Source organism: Trichechus manatus, unplaced genomic scaffold (assembly GCF_000243295.1).
Source record: "Trichechus manatus latirostris isolate Lorelei unplaced genomic scaffold, TriManLat1.0 scaffold00023, whole genome shotgun sequence".
Taxonomy (NCBI): domain Eukaryota; kingdom Metazoa; phylum Chordata; class Mammalia; order Sirenia; family Trichechidae; genus Trichechus; species Trichechus manatus.
This window is the reverse complement of record NW_004443959.1, coordinates 8,436,343-8,455,465: the sequence shown is the minus strand read 5'-3', so window position 1 is coordinate 8,455,465 and position 19,123 is coordinate 8,436,343. Positions and strand designations below refer to the sequence as shown.

At 45.2% G+C, this 19,123-nt stretch overlaps 1 pseudogene; it reads left to right on the top strand.

Annotated features, from left to right (window-relative positions):
- The first annotated feature begins 3,484 nt into the window (after positions 1-3,484).
- On the top strand, positions 3,485-4,443 carry LOC101348337 (actin-related protein 2/3 complex subunit 2 pseudogene; annotated as a pseudogene).
- Positions 4,444-19,123: the final 14,680 nt, after the last annotated feature.

Sequence of the window (19,123 nt, the reverse complement as noted above, 5' to 3'; positions counted from 1 at the left end):
AAGTCCCACCGATGGGCTCTCTAATAAACAGCCTGTCTCTACTTCTTGCTGCTGTTTGTTTAGCTCTGTTATGACTGGGAGTCCAGAAATAAAAGAAAGGGCCTTTTCCTATCACAACCTTTGCAGATACAAAAACAATCGAGACTGATTGTTTGGAAATCCCTGGAACCTAGTATTCTTTTAGCTGTTAGCTTTGATCTTATGCCTGGAAAACCTTTATTTCTTCAAAATGGTGGAAAGTATTCTAGCTCAAGCAGTGTATTTGGAGCAGAAAGGCCGTGAGGACAAGCCAAATCTTGGTGGGAGGTGATTTTTAGAATGGCGGATGGCATTGTTTCTTCATTTCTCAGAATTGAGTTGGGGCTGATGTATAGTGACCAAGTTGTCCTAGTTTGGCCAGAACAGTCCCATTTTTAGCAGGACTGAAAATCCCATGTCCTAGGAGTCCCCTCAGTCACCTTAGTCTTATGACGTGGAGAGTGGGGCTCTCAGGAGGTGGGTGGAGGGTTATGCTAGGTATAGGGGTGCCACATTCTTTCCCAGTCCCCCTTTCCCACTGCACAGTACTTCAAGGCCCCGTCTGGGCAAAGCTGGCCATGAGGCACCAGCCCCACAACCAGTGATGGAGTTAAGAATAATGGACTCTGCCGCCCAAACACTGCCCCTCACTCTACCAAAACCCTCCAACAGTCCATCCTTATCACTCAGAAAACCCTCCATTTTCAGCATGTCCCATTCTTATCACACCTCACTCTAGACAGCCCCATCTGTGCCCCCCTTCTTTTTTTAATATATTTTATTTATTTTTGGTGGCAAAATACATAACTAAACATACATCCATTCCCAATTTCTACATGAACAGTCCAATAACATTGGTTACATACTTCACATTGTGACACCATTCTTTCTCTACCTATATTGTTTCATCACCATTAATTTAGGCTCTCTGTCCCTTAAGTTCTTGTCTGTGCTTTAGATTAACTGTTGTCAGTTTACACTCATACAGATAATTCTTTATAAGAACACAATGTTTGAGGCAAACATTCTTTCTTAACTGGGCTAAACTGTTGTTTAGTTTAACATGGCTTCATGGGATAATTTTGGTTCCAGGTTTAAAGATTATTTCCAGGCATTAGATTCAAGGGTTCCCCCAGACTCAGTGGATGCAGTAAGGCTGGTTTCCGTATGAGTTTGAAGTTCTGTTGCATAATTTTCCTCCTTTTCATCAGGATCTGTCTATTGGGTCCTTGATTAAAATGTTCAGTAATGGTAGCCGGGCACCATCCTTTTCTTCTGGTCTCATGGTAATGAAGTTTATGGAGGCAAATTGTACCTGAAGTCTATTTCCTTTTCCGATTCCTGGGACTCCTTCCTCTGCTGTTCCACTGGTGCCCCACTTCTGAGGCCTCTTCCTCTCCCCACCACACCACAGTTACAGTGGCCCCTCTAACTGGCTCCCTGCCTCTTGTCTCTCCTTCTCACCATATCATCCTCCAATCTGTTTCCTCAAAGATCTTCCTAAAACTCAAACATTACCTTATCACCTCCCTGCTTCAACCCTTCATTGACTCCCCATCACCCTCTTGGTAAAGTCAAAATCCTTGAAGCCTCATGTCAGGGAGCCGCATAACACGGCCTCTTGCTGACCTCTCTTCCTCCCAGCCCAACCTCAGAACCTTTCCCTCTGGCTTCACCGCACGCCTTGTAGCTTCCTGAACCTTGTTGTCATACACAAGTCGAACTCTACTTTGACCTTCACCTCAGCCCAAGCATCACTTCCTCCTGGAAGTTTATCTCTAGCCCTTTTCTATGACTAATGGCTGTTGTGGATGTCCCCTGCACTCCCCCAGTGCCCTCCACCACCCTATAGTGGAATTGTCTGTACCTGTCTAGATCAATGACTGAACTGTGGACTTCTCAAAGGCAAGGACCAAGTCATTTAGCTTTGTGGCTTCAGCACACACTACAGCATCTGGAACCCAGTGGTCTCTCAATACATGTTTGTGGGACGAATGAACAAATGAATCACTCAACCGCAAAGGTCTTCAATGACTCTTTGTTACCCTAAGAAAGTACGACTTACAAATATTTACTACTCGAATAGATACTGGTCTACTTGGCCCATATGTCAGAAGGTAACTCCTCACGCAAAATACAGTGGAGTCCTTGCCTACACTTTGTTCCTTTTCAGCATCTGTGACCTTTGTAGGTCACTTGTGCCCAACAAAGAGGATTCATGGATTATATCATCTGATTCAACTAAACGAACTATCCTAAAATGGAGAAGCAGTTTCAAAATAATACAACAAAAAATGAAAAATATGAAAAAATTGAAAATACTCCTAATACATAGCCACAAGTGAACAATATGTAACAGAGATGACAAATATAAAGTAAAAACAATGCAGATCTAATTAGATATGACTAGAAGTCAGCCTATTTCTTTTAACTATCAAGACTATTTGAAATGTGGATTTATACCCACTACTGTTAATAAGGAGCCCTGGTGGCGCAGTGGTTAAGACTTTGGCTGCTAACCAAAAGATTGGCAGTTGGAATCCACCAGCTGCTCCTTGGAAACCCCATGGGGCAGTTCTACTCTGTCCTATAGGGTCGCTATGAATTGGAATCGACTCAATGGCAATGGACTTGGGCCTGGGCTTGACTGTTATGTATATGTTGTGCATTGGATACTAGCTCAAGATTGCTTGAAGCCACTTCAATTAGCAACACATTTTAAAACTAAGCATCCTAGACAAACCTCAATGCTTTTATATGATGTTTTAAACGCTACTTAATCCAATTCTTTACAAACTCTTGCTAAACTTAACGAAAAATGTTTAGAAGTTTCTTTTGAGGTTACTTTAATAGACAAAGTCTAAGAGCCAATGTTGTTGTTGTTAGGTGCTGTGGAGTTGGTTTGGACTCATAGCGATCCTGTGTACAACAGAACAAAACACTGCCCAGACTTGCACTATCCTCACAATCATTTCTATGCTTGAGCTCATTGTTGCAGCCACTGTGTCAGTCCATCTAGTTGACAGTCTTCCTCTTTTTCACTGACCCTCTACTTTACCAAGCATGATGTCCTTCTCCAGGGACTGGTCTCTCCTGATAACATGTCCAAAGTACATAAGATGAAGTCTGGCCATACTCCCTTCTAAGGAGCACTCTGTCTGTACTTCTTCCAAGACAGATTTAGTCATTCTTCTGGCAGTCCACGGTATATTCAATATTCTTCACTAAAACCGTAATTCAAAGGCATCAATTATTCTTTGGTCTTCCTTATTCATTGTCCAGCTTTAGCATGCATATGAGACTATTGAAAATACCATGACTTGACAGTGTGTGCCTGCGCAGGCCAGCGCTCGTGTCTTCCCCTTTCCCCCATCCCGGCCCCTCTTCCCCTTTTCCCTTCACCTACTACCCCACCAAGCCCCCTTCTCAGGGGGCAGCAGGGCCGCTCCCTCTGTCCTTACCTCCTTTATCCACCCTCACCCGCCCTCGTTTCTCCTTCCCCTGCCCGGGGCAGCCGCCGCCATGATCCCGCTGGAGGTGAACAACCGCACCATCGAGGAGACGCTCGCGCTCAAGTTCGAGAACGCGGCCACCGGAAACAAACCAGAAGCAGTAGAAGTAACATTTGCAGATTTCGATGGGGTCCTCTATCATATTTCAAATCCTAATGGAGACAAACAAAAGTGATGGTCAGTATTTCTTTGAAATTCTACAAGGAACTTCAGGCACTTGGTGCTGATGAGTTATTAAAAAGGGTGTATGGAAGTTTCTTGGTAAATCCAGAATCAGGATACAATGTCTCTTTGCTACATGACCTTGAAATCTTCCTGCCTCCAAGGATTCCATCGTACCTCAGGTTGGCATGTTGAAACGAAATTGTTTTGCCTCTGTCTTTGAGAAATACTTCGAATTCCAAGAAGAGGGCAAAGAAGGAGAGAACAGGGCAGTAATCCATTATAGGGATGATGAGACCATGTATGTTGAGTCTAAATCGGACAGTCACAGTAGTCTTCAGCACAGTGTTTAAAGATGATGATGATGATGTGGTCATTGGAAAGGTGTTTATGCAGGAATTCAAAGAAGGACGCAGAGCCAGCCCCACAGCCCCACAGGTCCTCTTTAGCCACAGGGAACCTCCTCTTGAGCTGAAAGACCCCGATGCTGCTGTGGGTGACAACGTTGGCTATATCACCTTCGTGCTGTTCCCTCGCCACACCAACACCAGTGCCCGAGACAACACCATCAACCTGATCCACACATTTCGGGAGTACCTGCACTCCCACATCAAGTGCTCTGAGGCCTATATTCACACACGTATGTGGGCAAAAACATCCGACTTCCTCAAGGTGCTGAACCGTGCACGCCCAGATGCCGAGATAAAAAGAAATGAGAACAATCACGGGGAAGACGTTTTCATCCCGCTAACTCTTGGGCACAGGAGTGGGAAGCGACTGGCAACTGAAGGCTGGAACACTGGCTACTGGATAATCGTAGCTTTTACTGTTGCACCTCTTCAGGTTCTTAAGGGCTTCTCCGTTTTGGTTCCATTTTGTACATGTTTAGAAAATAATCTGCAGAAACGAGCTGTGCTTGCAAGGACTTCATATTCGCCAAGAAATAAAAAAAAAAAAAAAAAGAATAATTCCACTTGATCAACTTAATTCCTTTTCTTTACTTTCCCTCCTTCACTCCACTTCCCTTCCACCCTTTTTTCCAAGCTGTTCCGCTTTGCAATATGTTACTGGTAATGAGTTGCAGGATAATGCAATCTTAACTTGTTTTCTCCTAAGTATTTGAGTTCAAAACTTCTGTATTTAAAGAAATACGGTTGGGGTCATTAATAAAGAAAATCTTTCTATCGTAAAAAAAAAAAATAAGAAAATACCGTGGCTTGGGTCAGACACACTTTAGTCCTCCAAGTGACAACTTTGCTTTTTAACACTTTAAAGAGGTCTTTTGCAACAGATTTGCCCAGTGCAATACATTGTTTGATTTCTTGACCGCTGCTGCCATGGGCATTGATTGTGAATCCAAGTAACACGAAATCCCTGACAACTTCAATATTTTCTCCATTTATCATGATGTTGCTTATTGGTCCAGTTGTGAGGATTTTTGTTTTGTTTATGTTGAGGTGTAATCCACATTGAAGGCTGTGGTCTTTGATCTTCATCAGTAAGTGCTTCAAGTCCTCTTCACTTTCAGCAAGCAAGACTGTGTCGTCTGCATAACGCAGGTTGTTGGTGAGTCTTCTTCCAATTCTGATGCCACATTCTTCTTCATATAGTCTAGCTTCTCGGATTATTTGCTCAGTGTATAGCTAACACTTAAGTGGATTAAATAACAAAGTACAAGTTGGTGTTGCTGTGTGCTGTCTATTTCCACTTACAGCAGCCTCATGTGAGAGGGTAGAACTGCCCCATAGGGTTTACCAGGCTGTAATCTTTACAGGAGCAGATAGTCAGGTCTTTCTCCTGAGGAGCTGCTAGGTGGGATAGAACTGCCAATCTTCCATTAGCAACTGAGTGTTTAACCATTGCACCACCAGGCCTCCTTTTACAAGATAGTAACAAACCGAAATACATTTCTTTACTGTTGGGAAAAGCCTAGAGAACATGAGTGAAAATGTGAACAAATAATTCTTAGTGGGAAGTTTGCTATGTAATTGGACTGAATTACAGGTATTGCTACTGTATCTGGAAAAGATTATGTTTCAATAATGAGGTACACAAAGAACTACTTTTTTTAATGAGTCACTAAAGGAAAGATCTACCAGAGAAGATATATTCTCAACAGTAAACAACCTCTTTAATTAAAACAATGTTTTATTGAAAAACTGTGTAAGCTGATCGAGCTGCATTTTATGTGGAATTAAAAAAAAAAGAAAAAGAATTTCAAGGTCAGGTTACATAGATAGTGAGGGAGGGAAATTCATTCCCTGCACCGTTGAGGCAGGTGATGCCAAAACCAAAAAAAAAAAAAAAACAACACAAACCTGTTGCCATCGAGTCAATTCTGACTCACAGCGACCCTATAGGACAGAGCAGAACTGCCCCCACAGGGTTTCCAAGGAGCGACTGGTGGATTCAAACTGCCGACCTTTTGGTTAGCAGCCTGAGCTCTTAACCATTGCACCACCAGGGCTCCACTGCACCAACAGGGCTCCAAATGTGGGGGGGAAAAGAAAACCTGTTGCCATCAAGTAGATTTCAACTCATGGTGACCCCGTGTGTCACAGAGTAGAACTGTGCTCCATAGCACTTTCTTGGCTTTAATTATTATAGAAGTGGATCACCAGGCCTTTCCTCCACTGCACCTATGGGTGGGTTTGAACTGCCAACCTTCAAGTTAGTAGTCGAACACAAACTATTAGCACCACCGAGGGACCTTAAATGTGACAAAAAGTGGTTAATTTGATAAAAATAAGACCTTTAAAGCACTGTAGGATCTTTTCAAGCCCTGGTGGCATAGCAGTTAAGAGACTGGCTGCTAATCAAAAGGTCGGCAGTTCAAATCCACCTTGGAAACCCTATGGGGCAGTTCTACTCTGTACTATAAGGTCATTGTCATGGATTGAATTGTGTCCCCCCAAAATAGTGTATCAATTTGGCTAAGCCATGATTCCCAGTATTGTCTGATTGTCCACCATTTTGTCATCTGATATGATTTTCCTATATGCTGTAAATCCTATCACTATGATGTTAATGAGATGGATTAGTGGTAGTTATGTTGATGAGATCTACAAGATTAGATTGTGTCTTAAGACAATCTCTTTTGTGATATAAAAGAGAGAAGCGAGCAGAGACGGGAGGACATCATACCACCAAGAAAGCAATGCCAAGAGCAGAGCAAATCCTTTGGATCTGAGGTTCCTGTGCAGAGAAGCTCCTAGACCATGGAAAGTTTGATGACAAGGACATTCCTCCAGAGTCAACAGAGACAGAAGCCTTCCCCTGGAGCTGGTGCCCTGAATTTAGGCTTCTAGCCTATTAGACTGTGAGAGAATAAACGTCTGCTTGTTAAAGCCATCCACTGGTGTATTTCTGTTATAGCAGCACTAGATAACCAAGTCAGTCACTATGAGTCAGAATCGATCTTTCCAGTACTTTGCAATAAGATGAGGAGGGAAAAAAAAGTATTTTATTCCATGGAGATTCACTGGTAGTCTTATGGCAAAACACTTAGAAGAGCTGTTGAGTTTAAAGCAAACAAAAAAACAAGTGTTCCAAACGTAATGACCGTTTCTCTAATGCAAGTGACTATGGTGATAGCTCTTTCCAATACACACACACACACACACACACCCCTGTCCCTTCAGAGAAAAAGTAATAATCTGATAATTCTGAGAAAATAATTATTTTTTAGAAAAAAATCTATGTGATTGAACATTTTGAAAAATATGTTTGGAAATGTTACCATTACTATGTGGTTTGCTGTTTTTTTTTGGCAAAAAATAATCAATGTGTCAACTGAAAAACTTTTGTATCTGCACACTTTAAAAACTTGGGAAAAACGATGACAAAAAACTTGGAAACATAATTCTCAAACCTGTTTTAAAATTACTGCAATGAAGCGTGTCACTGGATTTTGAACACATTTATTAAAAATATTAAAATCTTCTGATTAGTGTACAAGAATTGACAACAGGGAAGATGAAAGTTATTAGACAGATTTTAACAAAAAAAAAATTGTTTTGCGTAATTGGTGGATTTAAAAGAAAATCATGATTGCTTTACTTAGAGTTGACCATGAGGCCCTTCTTCCATTTGGATCTGTGTATATTGGCTGTATTTTTTTAGCTTTGACAACCATGGAAACAAACAACTTCCAAGAAGACTTACAGATCACCGAACAAATTATTAAACCAATATTTTCTAAAAGAATGACACATATCCATTTGCATTGCTTTCACCAACAAATTTTATTGCAGAGATGATAGAGAGCAGAAAGGTTATTTTTGTAATGTTAATGAAAATAAAAATCATTAAAAAAATTGCTAATATAACTTTATATTATGCCTTTCCATTTTTGTATAAATTTTATGATGTACATAATGTATCAGTACAATAGTACACATACCCCATTGCCGTGGAGTCGATCTCAACTCATAGCGACCCCATAGGCATAATTTATGAAAAAAAAAAAAAAGACATACATATAAGAGGTTGCTCAAAAACTTTTACTGGCCCCCACAATAATCCCAATCTCACATGCCCCTTCACAAATTCACCTTGCCCCTCCACAAAGTCACCTTGCCCCTCAGGCCTTAGGAGACAAAGCCTTTCCCCTTCCCTTTGAATCTGGGCTGGTCTCCTGGTCTGCTTTGACCAATAGAATCCAACAGAACCTGTGCTGTGTAATTTCCAAGATTTGGCCTAAAGGGATGTGCAGTTTCTACCTTGGCCACGCAGGAAGCTCATTCTTGGGATCCATCTGACAAGTTAGTGATGTAGGGAGAAAAAGGAAGAGGTTCTAGTCTCCCATTCACCCCTGCAAATACCCAGCACATACATGAAACCATCTTGAATGTTCCAGCCCCAACATCAGCTGACAGCAACCTCACAAGGCACCTAAGCCAACACCATGAGAAGCTGAAGAACTTCCCAGCTGAGCCCTTCCAAATTCCTGACCCACAGAACTGTGAGCAAATAAATAGTTGTTGTTTTAAGCCACTAAGTTTTGAGATAGTTAAGCAGCAATAGATAACTGAGACAGACCATCAGCCTACAGGGTAAAGTCAAATCTCCTTAGCATACGGCATTTAACCCCTCAAAAGACTTCTGTGAATTCCAAACTTATCTCCCTCTAGACCCCATCACAACCTCGGTTGTTCCAAACAGGCTGATCTATTGTCCCCAATTAGGCCTTACACGTGCCTGCCCTGACCCTTTGCTCATTCTATTTCTCCCTTCTGGAATATTCTTCCTTTGTTTTTAGCTTACTCAAGCCCTGCTCATCTCTTGAGGCTCAGCTCAAACCCTACCTCCTTCATGAAGCATCCCCACTGATATCTTTATCTCAGAGGGGGTTTTCTCTCTCCCACAGCACTTACAAGCTGCACCAGACAATGAGCACAAGACTACCAGAAAGTGAGGGTTAACCTTTCTGTATGGCCCCTGCTTCACAGTAAGCTCTCTGAAGAAAGCCTTGGCATTCAATTTCTCTTATACTCCTACTGAGCTTGACACCAGGCCACACGCACAGCAGATGCCTGATAAATAAATGCAAAACATATGAATAATAACAGAATTTGCCTTAATATCCCCTGTATACTTAGTTCAATTCAGTGAGCACTTACTGTGCCTCAGCCAGCCAGGTGGTGATTCATCCTGAAGAAGGCACAGCTCTGCTTTGAAGACCAAGAGGCACGAGTTCATACTCTGGTTGTGTCACTTAGTGGCTATGGAATGGAACCTTGGTCAGCCCCAGTTTCTTCCCTTATAAAATGGGCACTTACTATGGGCTTTCTAGGGTCCGTGTGAGAAAGTTGTTGCATACCATGTATAAAGTGTCACACAGCATCTGGTGCTTAAAGGGCCTAGTGGACCTTGGTGTAGGTCCCCAGATACTGCCTCACGGTGGGCAGGCCACGCTTCCCCTACCCACGCTCACCTGGAGTTCTCACCATGAAGCTGACCCCAAGGCTCTGTGGTCTTTAGCCTTATGGAAATCCAACTTAGCGGCCACAGGAATAAATTGAGTGTGGGAAAAAATAAAGATATTTTCTCAGGTCCTTTTGTTACCAGACATCCACATATTGACCTTTATGATTAACGAGCTTTACTCCCAACCCCAAAACCACATGCACCCCTACTGGCCCCTGAATAGGGATCAGAAATGGAAAAAAACTGAGTTCAGTGTTTGGCTCCTTGTCGTGTGACAACAAAGGGGTGTGCTGGGGCTGGGAATCCTGCCTTGTGCTCATAAAAACCACCAGTTGCCATCAAATCAACTCGACTTATGGTAACCCCACGTATGTCAGAGTAGAACGGTGCTCCATAGTGTTTTCAATGACTGATTTTTCAGAAGTATATCACCAGGCCTTTCTACTGAGGCGTCTCTGGGTGGACTTGAACCTCCAACCTTTCAGTTATTAGCCAAGCGTGTTAACTGTCTGCACCTCCCAGGGTTACCCTTGTGCTCAACGCCCTTTCCAGTCAAAACTTTTGATTCTGCCTGTTTTGACCCTGACATTTGCCCTAAAGGTCAAGTCCCTGTAGCAACTAGAATTCCCAAAGATTTTCTTACCAGCGACCCCTTGTCTGGTCAACAACATAGCAAAAACAATTCACATTCTCAGAGAAGTCTGTGGATAAATGTTGGGTTGTTTTTGTTTCTGTTTTTTTTTAATGGTTCATAGTTTATTTTTTAATAATCTATTTAAGATGATTACCTTTAAATGACAGAAGTAGCTATATAGGCTTTGAAAAAAATATAAACAATACCAAACCTAAACCAAACCCACTGCTGTCAAGTTAATGCTGACTCATAGCGACCCTATAGGACAGAGTAGAATTTCCCTATAGGTTTCCAAAAATGTAAATCTTTACAGAAGCCGACAGCCATGTCTTTCTCCCATGGAGTAGCAGGTGCGTTCAAACTGCTGACCTTGGTTAGCAGCTGAGCGCTTTAACTACTGTGTCACCAGGGCTCCTTATAAACAATATGGAGGTGTTTTAAGAAAAATATAAAATTTCCCCTCTCTCAGACATTTCCTCCCGTAATCCCAGGAGAAGAAACCAGGCCAAGAAGAAATGATCGCGGTCAGTAGAAAATAGCTACAATTTTTCTACTTCTAGATTACGCCCATTTTACCTCGTCACTCCGCAAGCTCCTGTTCTGTTCTATTCTTATCACTTTAAATTCCTCAGCTAGTGATTGTTTCTTGTCGCCGTGAACCTCCGTTCCAGGTGTTCCCTCAGCACTCACAGCCTGACAGGGTCTTCATCGCCCACTGGAACTCGCTCCCACAGCTAGCACACAGCCACCGCATGGAAGGCCTGCCCCCGCCCACCCCGGGTTGTGAACATCTGACAGCCGACCCCCAGCCCTTCCTTCCTGGAAGTCCTTCCTCCCTTGAACCCTGTGACCTAGCACATGACCTCAGTCAAATGTTCAGTAGATGTGCAACAAATACCTGAACAGCTGCTGACGGAGAACTTTTCCGTTTGGAAAGATTAGCTCCAAGAAGTGATGTCATCCAGATCTATGATCAGCATAGACTGGGTCAAAAGTGAGCTCAGTATCCTTCAAAAAGGGTGTACTTTACACTGAAAGGAGATCATTGTTAGAATTAAAAACCAAGCCCCAAACCAAACTGTTGCTGTCGAGTCAATTCCAACTCTTGGCCACCCCATGTGACAGAGTAGAACTGCCCCATAGGGTTTTCTTGGCTGTAATCTTCATGGAAGCAGATGGCCAGGCCTTGCTTCTGTGGCTCCACTGACTGGGTTTGAGCTACCAACCTTTAGGTTAGTAGATGAGTGCAAACCATTTGTGTCGCCCAGGGACTTCACAGGACTAGAAAAAGGAAGCACTATTTGACACAGGAAGTAATCGTAGAGATTTTGTTACTCCCTGGGTAACAAAACATTGAAAGGTTTGATCAAATCAAATCAAAATACTATGTGCTGGATGCTGAGAAGAACAGAAGGAAATGTAACACATGGCCTCCATCTTCAAGGAAATTTAAATCCATGGATATTACTGTCATTTTTACATATATTAGTTGTTAGCTTTGGCATCCTGAGACAGAAGAATCCAAAGTTGTATTCTCTTGTGTTCGAGAAGCGCCGGCATAGCCCTCCAGTCCTGCTGTGGTGGGCACCCAGGTTCTCCCAGCTTCTAGCTCCTCTCGCCTGGGCTGCAGCCCTGTCTTTGTGGCCCAAGATGGCTGCTGAAACTTTGGTCCTTATGTTGAGATTCCAGCCAGTAGGGAGGAAGATAGAGATTAGAAGGGCCATATGAAGTTAAATATTCAAATACAGCAGTCTGCTTGGAATGCCCTGAGTTTCAGATTCCATGGTTTCATGACCGTTTCTGTCAACAACCGTATAATCAAGAGACTGGCAGCAAGAAGGGAGCACAACAGCAGACGTATAAAATGCTGGCAGAGGTACCAGGAGGAATCAGTTGTGGAAAAGCCTCTGTTCTTACACCTTATGACTACACAATAGATTCTGCGTGTGTCTTAGATAAAAGCAAAAAGCCTCTTCCTTATGGAAACCATTATAGAATTTTGGGAAAAGTACCAGATATTTACTGGAAATCATATACCCAAAGAGATGGATCAAGGATGCCACCAGGAGCTGAAAGGATTGCTTTGGAGTTTTTGGATTCAAGAGTTTTTGTAGAAACATCCCTCACTTAAACGGAAAATCTGCCATGAAAAAAACGGCACTCGGAAATTTGGGGCCATCATGTAATTCAGATGCTGCATTTTGAACGGAACTCACTAGCACTATTAACAAAGGACGCTAGAAGGACTACCTGAGAGAATGCATGTTTGCAGGAGGCAAATCATAATTGCAGTTTTTATTTCAATTAGTTATCATTTGTCACATTTGGACTAATTTTAATGAAGTGATCTGACCCAATTAGAAAATAGTGTAGAATTAACTGATTTCAAGGCCAGCTGAATACCTCTTAAAATAAACAGACATTTAAAAATGGGAAAAAAAAAACATAACTCGAGCTCAAGGAAGCTGGGAAACTCTAGGGGGCTTGTATGTGCCCAGCTGGAATGTGGGATTCCTATTGGAAGAAGGGGCACAAACGGTTAAGTGCTTGGCTACTAACCAAAAGGTTGGTGGTTCGAATCCACCCAGAGGCACCTCAGAAGAAAAGTCTGGTGATCTACTTCCACTGAAAACCCTATGGAGCACAGTTCTAATCTGACACACATGGGGTCACCCTGAATTGACTCGATGGCAACCGGTTTGGTTTTTGGTTTTCTTGGAAGGAGAAGAGAAGAGGTATTGGAGCACATTAAGCGTTCTGAAGTAGCATACAGCACAATATAATACGCTTAAAAGAAACCGCTGTTTTGGAGGCAGCTGGCTTCAGGGAGAATGGGTTGTGCACATGTCCTCAACATTGTGTCTATTTAGACTAATAGGCTTGTGTCTCCTGGTTAGAAAGGTTTTTAGAATCTCAGAGTTGGAAGGCCCTTAGGGACCATGTATCACCATGTTCTCCACCCTAATATCAGATGTGCACAGCACCCCTGTCCTGTGGTTGCCGTGGACGGGGGGACTCATTACCTTCCAAGGCATCTTTGCATTTCTTTGACCTAGACAGCTCTTCTTTAGAGTAAACTTAAATCTATTTGTGATTTCTACCCCAAAAACCAAAAAAACTGAACCTGTCGCCATCGAGTCAATTCTGATTCATAGTGACCCTACAGGACAGAGTAGAACTGCCCCTTTCCAAGGAGCGCCTGGTGGATTCGGACTGCTGACCCTTTGGTTACCAGCCGTAGCTCTTAACCACTGCACCACTAAGGTTTCTAACTTCTACCCAGCAATGATTAAATGCAGGAACCCCGAGCTGAGTGCCTTCGATGAGGCACGCTGGGAGGATAATGAAGATGATTGAGATGGGGTTCCTCAGCCTGGAGTTCTTCTAAATGAGTCACGCTGGGATGGAGACAAACCGAACACAGGTAAACAGTCCCCCACGATGTGTGGGTGAGGCGTTGTGGCAGTTTATCAAGGCAAGTGGCCTTCTGGCGGGACCTTGTGGGGACGGGAGTTTGTCACGAGGGTGAGTGGGGAAGAGTGTCCCAGGAGAAGTGGGTGCAGGACCAAGTCCTGAAGCCAGGTGGGGAAAGGGCATGTGGGCCACCCCTCTGGAGAGCAGAGAGCATGGCATGGATAGGGGAGAGGCTGGGCTGGAGCTGACAGGGAGAGAGAGGCTAAGGAATTGTGACTTTATCCTCAGGGTCACCAGTTAGTAATGAAACCCTTTCCCAACCTCCAAAGTAAACCAGATGTGAAAGCCCACTGCGGCTGCTCCATTGTGAGGAGAGGTGGACCGCAAAGTTCCTGCTGCCCGGCCACCCCAGGAACTACCATCCACCCCACCCCCCGGCTGCTCCCCAGTCCCCTCTGGGCTCTCCTGGGCTCTGGGGAGCCCCCCAGTTCCCCTGAAAGGATGCTGCCCTTTATCCCGTCAGACCCAACAGCTCTACAGGCTATCACATGAGAAGGCCCAGAGCGTGGGGCACCCCTAGTGTCGCCCAGAAAGGAGGCCCCCAGGTGCCCAGGGGCTGGCGGCTGTGCATGGCCAGTGGCAGGGCAGGCTTCATCCCACAAGGTCACACGGCTGTCGCACCCTGCCAGCTCTTTCCATAACTTACCCCTGCGCTTTCCTCCAAACAACTGAGAGGATATACTCTCAGCCCCAGCTGTCCAGGATACACGTGTCGGCAGCCTTTTTTCCAGGGAAGGAGCTGCTCCTCTGGGGTTGCTGGCCTCGGGAAGGAAACCCAGCCCCTGCGATCCAGGAAGCAATAATACAGCCTCATGGACTTAACGATCGGTTAATCCTTCAGGTCGTGAAAGAGGAATTGCACACATCCTTCTTCAAACATGGGGTTCGCAGCCGACCCTGAGGGGTCTGCCACCTCGCTCCATCCGATAGCAAACAAGACGCAGAAGAGGTTAGGGCGCCCAGGCCCACAAAGGCCCTCACCCGGCTTCCCCAGGAGCACACACATCCTCCCTCACGCCCCTGCCTTGGATGGGACTCAGGCCCCACTCAGGCCAGGTGACCTTCTTCTCCAGCCTCGTTTATAAAGCGAGCCTCAATCAGCCATGCATCACCCCATGCATCATTGTTCCTGCCACTTCCCCAGACAGCCACAGGAAGGCTCACACCATGCTACCTGGAATGTGTCACTGTCCAGGCACCCCCACCCTCCCCTCTCATACCCTCCACTCCCCACCTACCCTCAGCCCAGGGAGACAGAGAAGCAGAAAGCCTCCCTCTGGGACCCCAGCTCCACTTTTCCAAATCAAGTGGCTTTAACCAGGGTTGCCAGATAAGCTACGGGGCTCCCTGTTTAATGTGAATTTCAGTATGTCCCATGCAATGGTTGGGGCAAACTTAAACTAAAAAATTATTTGTGGTTTATTTGAAATTCGGAGCCCTGGTGGCCCAGTGGTTAAGAGTTTGGCCGCTAACCAAAAGGTCAGCGGTTCGAGTCTACCAGCTACTGTTGGAAACCCTATGGGGCAGTTCTACTCTGTCTTACAGGGTCACTATGAGTTGGAGTCGACTAGACCACAACGGGTTTGTTTTGTTTTGTTTTTTAATTTGAAATTGAAATATAGCTAGGCATCCTGTTTTGTTCGCTGGCAACCCTGCTTTAAGCAAATTCCACCTATGGAAACACAGATACTCCCAACAGATAAATGGGGTTGAGTCTGTGCTTCCTGAAATGATTAGCAAAACTCCTTTGTGGCATCATAGCTGTCAGAGTCAGGCTAATATCTACACAGAAAATGGTGAAAACCGTGTCTGTTTAAATTTAGGACTGGAGAAGCCAGGACTTGGAGGGAAGAACAAAGGCTGGAATCCCCTTCTGGGTTTGCACTCCGGGATGTGTGCCTGTGGGGGCCGGTGTACACAGGTGTTTGGCGGTCAGAAAGATCCACCTTTCAGGCCCAGGCCCATCGCTTTCTGTGAAATGGGACAGCCTCGGGCAAGTCTTCCACCCTCCCTGAGCCGCAGTTTCTTCCTGCATAAAATAGGGACACTGTCATAGATTGAATTGTGTCCCCCCAAAATATCTGTCAACTTGTCTCAGTCATGATTCCCAGTATTGGATGATCGTCTACCATTTTATCATCTGATGTGATTTCCCTATGTGTTGTAAATCCTATCACTATGATGCAATAAGATGGATTATCGGCAGTTATATTGACGAGAGCTACAAGATTAGATAATGCCTTAAGCCAATCTCTTTTGAGATATAAAAGAGAGAAGCAAGCAGAGAGACAGGGGGACCTCATACCACCAAGAAAGCAGTACTGGGAGCAGAGCGTGTCCTTTGGACCTGAGGTTCCTTTGCTGAGATGCTCCCAAACCAAAGGAACGCTGATGACAGGACCTTCCTCCATCGCTGACAGAGACAGAAAGCGTTCCCCTGGAGCCGATGCCCTGAATTCGGACTTGTAGCCTACTGGACTATGAGAGCATAAATTTCTCTTTGTTAAAGCCATCCACTCGTGGTATTTCTGTTAGAGCAGCACTAGATGAAAAGGCAGGCACCGCTGCTGCCCCCTGGGAACAAGTACACACCAAGAGCCCCCCATTTCTACCTGCACAGGCCCCAGTGCCTGACAAGGGCTGGCAGCATCAGGGTCCTTTAGCAGTGTGAGCCTTTTGATGTTCTCTGAGTTGAAGCAAGAGAGGACACAAAACTGTCAAAACCCCAGCAAGACAACAGGGAGAGACCATCGAGGACCAGAGGAGAACCAGGCAGTGAGGTAAGTGCAGAGAGAAGGGTTCAAGGCAGGAGCTCCCACAGCACCAGGGGCTGGGAAAGGGTCCCCTCCTGGAAGTGAACCCCTCGTTTAAGACCAATGCTCAGAATCAGAAACCCTCCAGATCTGAGGCTGGTGGCCAGGAGCCCCTCAGCAGGCACAAAAGGCTCAGCCAAAGCCTGAGCAAGGCCCTCGGGCCTGACTGCCTGGGCTTCCCACGCGGCCAGCTGCTCCACAGCAGTGAAAACTACAGGCTAGCCTGGCCCCGTGGTGTTTGGGGCTTTGTCTCCTGGAAGACAGTCTGAGGGAATCACGAGGACCACAAACCTGACAACTTTACTCAGTATTCTTAAATAAATCTAGATTCTCTACTGGGGTGAACATCCAACTGGGGATAATGTCAGGAAAGTCATGTAGTCTGATATGGGTTTAAAATCCGCCCAATGTTCTTTTATGTCTAGGAACTGAGCTCTACCACTGTTGGGGTGATATTAAATTATGATGTCCATCTAATGGGCACATGAAATGTGACTCAGCAGAAATTAGACCAGGGACAATTAGCAGTACCAAGCAGTGTGTATGGGAGAACAGGGTCCCGGCACCTCTCCCTGGTGGCCCAGGCCCTGGCTCAGCCCCAGTCCTGCTGACAAAGCCAGGCTGAATGAGTATACATAGCTGGCGCTCAGTCCTGGCAGCCACAGAGGTCCCACCGTGCCTTGTATGTAGGGTTTAAGCACCACATCCCATTCCAGGAGCTGGGGCCTCGTGTTTTGGTTTGCACCTGCCTTGTGACACGACTACACACGACCTCCCCACTTTCCTGGTCCTGTGGAGTCCCAGGCATCCACCTCCAGAAAAGCTCAAAGCCAAGTGGATGTTAAAATCCCTGGAAGCTCACTCTGAGTGGTAAACACCCATTAGATGAGGAATTAGGATGTTTGCACAATTTGAGGAATCTGACAAGTAAGGTGGATATGACTCAGGTGGGTAGTTCTACCAGATCCTTCAAATGCCTCACACCTTGTGTAATAATATTGGCATGGGTTTCTTTCTCCTTTTTATAACTATTATTTAGTATTCACACTCATTGCTTCCCTAAATGATGAAACTGCACGGAGCGCCACCAAGCATTGCAGACAAAATCCCTGCCCGCAGGGAAGCATGAGGAAGGGGGCCGGCCCAGGGAAGAGGGAGGCAGCACTGGCATGGGGAGGAGCTGGCGGTGTTTATCAGGGAACATAGAAGACATGACACCTGAGCGTGATGGACAGAGGGAGTAGGAGCTGCTGTCTTCCTGTGGGTTGCACTGTAGCTGCCCTTCTCCATGTGGTCTTGGCAATCACTGAACAGGCCTCACATGCTTCAGTAAGACATGGTACACAAGTGGAGAGGCAAGTCATTTGAGAAGCCCAGCCCAATAGCATGGGCCTCTAGGGTCTCTTGGAATGGTCCTGTGAGAATGGAAGGAAGACGGACCTTTTCAGAGGCTGGTTTTTGTTGTGTTTTGTTTCCAAGCTTTTTTTGGGTGGTGCTGCAAAGAAGGTCTTGTGCTGTTCAAACACATTAAGATCAACTTCAAGTGAGCAGTACTGAAAACATACTGTTGTTAGTTGCCGCCAAGTCAGCTCTGACTCATGGCGACCCCATGTACAACAGAACAAAACATTGCCTGGTCCTGCGCCATCTTTGGGGCCCTGGTGGCACAAGTAGTTAAGCGTCTGGCTGCTAAAAGGTCAGCAGTTCGAATCCACCAGCTGCTCCTTGGAAACCCTGAGGGGCAGCTCTACTCTGTCCTATAGGGTCTTCATCTTCACAATCATTGATATGTTTGATCCAACCCTATGGATCACAACAGAATATTGTCTGATACAGTGCTAGAAGACGAGTCCCCTAGGTTGGAAGGCACAACAATGAACTCGACCACACCAACTAGAAACACAGGGCACCAGTAATCAGGAGTTTGACTTCTGCACTCGGTTTTTAGTGGGAAATGGCCTAGGACAACTAAGAAAGCTCGTGCTCAAAAGACTACCTCCAGTAGTCGAAACAGCAAGTGTTTGCAGAAGGTGGTCCAGCTTCCTGATTCTTCAGGGATCCTACTACTGTCCTCAAGTCAGTGAAGTGCCTCCTGTGGCCAGGCCCTGTGTCAGTGGGACCCAATGGGGAGCCATGCTAAGTAAGACCAGGTCCAGGGGAGGCAGAAGAGCATATAACCCCCTAGTTATGATCCTTTCTGAACACAAGAGGAAAATACAAGGCACAGAGGGGTGAGCCTCCACCTAAAGTCCCATCCAATGACACGTGAGGTTCAGAATGAGGACCTGGGGGATCAGCCAAGCCCAACTCATTTCTATCCCAAGACAGCACTTACCATGGCAAGAAAATGAACTCACAACTTTTTGGATTTTGCTACAACAAGAAAGATTAATTTTCCCCTTAGCTGGCTAAAGGATGGATTTAACCACCATAGCCTTTGAGGTTCTGCAGCAATAATGACACTACTACACTGGAGTGTTACTCTAAAACACCTAGATGGAACATGGGATTGGTATGACATGGACATGGCTTAGTCCTTACCAGTCGTGCTAAAAGTACATCAGTCTAATATCGAACATCTA